The sequence below is a fragment of the Silurus aristotelis genome (genome assembly GCF_946808225.1).
Source record: "Silurus aristotelis genome assembly, chromosome: 23".
Classification (NCBI taxonomy): Eukaryota; Metazoa; Chordata; class Actinopteri; order Siluriformes; family Siluridae; genus Silurus; species Silurus aristotelis.
In genome coordinates this window covers 72,501-74,901 of record NC_139596.1, presented here as the reverse complement: position 1 = coordinate 74,901, position 2,401 = coordinate 72,501, and positions in this window count along the sequence as shown.

Genomic DNA, 2,401 nt, shown 5'->3' with positions numbered 1-2,401 from the left:
GAGCCACAGCCACATCCGGAAGATTTCTTCCATGGTAGTACAGAAGTCGTGCCTGATGAACCAAATTGAGGTGAAGTTAACCCTAAATTATGGGCCTCTCACCAAGACGAGGCAGGTTTAATCCAGGTAAAACCGTATCATGCACTCATTAAAAACACACCATCCGATTTTTGTTAAACAATATCCATTGTTGAAAGAGAAGAATGTTGGCATTGCTCCAGTTATTGACAATTTATTGTCACAAGGTGTTTTGATCGAGACACATTCACCGCATAACACACCGATTAATCCTGTCTTAAAGGCAGATAAAAAATGCTGGAGGCTAACACAAGCTTTACGTGAGATTAATAAATTAGTTATTCCATTAGCTCCTTTGGTGCCCGATGTAGCTACCATTGTTAACTCCATATCAGCGACTCATGGATTTTTTTACTGTGATTGATCTTTGTTCTGCTTTTTTCAGTGTCCCTTTGGCCTCAGAGACGCAGCCGCTTTTCGCTTTTACCTATAGGGGACGTCAATTCACCTGGACACGTCTTCCTCAGGGCTTTGTTGACTCGCCAGCCGTATTCTCCGCTGTAGTGCACTGAACTTTGGCTGATATACACCTGCCAGAAACAATCTGCATTCTTCAATACGCAGATGACATCCTTGTCACAGGACTGACTGAGCAGGACTGCCACAAAGCATCAGTGATTGTCTGCAATGTCCTGGCTCAGGCTGGATTTAAGGCTTCACACCAGAAACTACAGTGGGTGAAGAGAAAGGTCTCATATCTGGGCCATGTGATTTCAGAAGGCCAACGTAAGATATCGCAGGACCGAGTACAGCTCGTGACTAGGTTTTCAAGACCTCTGACTGTGAAACAGATGCAGAGCTTCTTGGGACTGGTGAACTACTGCCGAGCATGGATCCCTGACTGCGCACAGCATGATAAGGTTTTGCGTAGTGCTATTGATCACAAAGCTCCTCCATCACATCTCATTCTGTGGTCTCATGAAATGACTGACAGTTTCGCTGCCCTCAAGAAGGCTATACAGTCTGCTCCAGCTCTAGGTCTTCCGAGTTATGCTAAGCCTTTTCACCTCTATGTGCACGAACGTGGTGGTACGGCTGCGGGGATCCTAGCCCAGGAACACGGTGACAGATATCGCCCTGTTGCGTATCTTTCCAAATCTTTAGACAATATAGCACAAGGGTTGCCTTCGTGCTTGCGTGCAGTGGCTGCTGCGGCTCTGATGGTCCGGGATGCTGAGAAAACGGTGCTGTCACATCCTTTAATACTGTACACCTCAAATCAGGTAACAGCTAATTTATACAACCTCAACACACAACATCAGCACAACGTAGATCTGGTTATGAGACCACACTCTTGGCAACGGAAAACTTAACTATTAAGCCTCTTCTCAGCCTCATTCAGCTGTAGTAGCTCTGCGTGATCTGCTAGACGATATTGACGTGGATGGTTTTGACGAGGCACATGATTGCCTTAAACACATTGAACGTGAGACCTCTTGTAGGCACGATCTCTTAGATACGGCCCTGGAAGAGGGGGATTGCTTATATGTAGATGGTTCATGTTCAAGACCCTCTGATGGTGTGTATTTATGTGGATATGCGGTTGTAAGATTACCTGATGTAACAGTTGAAGCTAAATCATTACCATACACATCAGCACAAGCTGCAGAATTGGTGGCACTTACAAGAGCATGTCAGTTGTCTGAAGGTAAAGTAGTGATTATATACACTGATTCTATGTATGCTTATGGTGTTGTGCATGATTTTGCCGAAACATGGAAGCAAAGAGACTTTAAAACAGCTGATGGAAAGCCCAGAGCACATTTTAATCTCATAGACGACCTTTTAAACGCTGTTCAACTCCCTGCCAAAGGGGCCATAGTGAAGGTTAAAGGACATGCCGTAGGTGATTCAGAGGAAATTCAGGGAAACACATTAGCGGATAAAGTAGCTAAGGAAGCAGCTAAACAACAAGTAGATTTGGACACATACAAATCCTGAGATCTCGATGATGTCACATATCTCCAATATACCAGACATTGACCTAAAAATACTTCAGAGTCAGCCTACTGAGGAGGACATCAAGTATTGGGCTTCTAAACAATGTAAATCAGATTCTGCTGGTATCATTAGAGATGTAGATGGTAAAATTGCTCTGCCAAAACTAGCTTTAATAGTGTTGGTGAAGCATTACCATGGGATGTCACACATTAGCATAGCTAAAGTCATACAGGCTATAAATGCATTATACTGTGTTGCTGATGTAGCTAAAACAACCAAGCTAGTGTTGGATTCATGTTTGATTTGCGCCAAAACTAACGTACATCGACCTGTACAACATACTGCGCTAACTTTTCCTGAAGCCCCTTTCCAACACCTACAG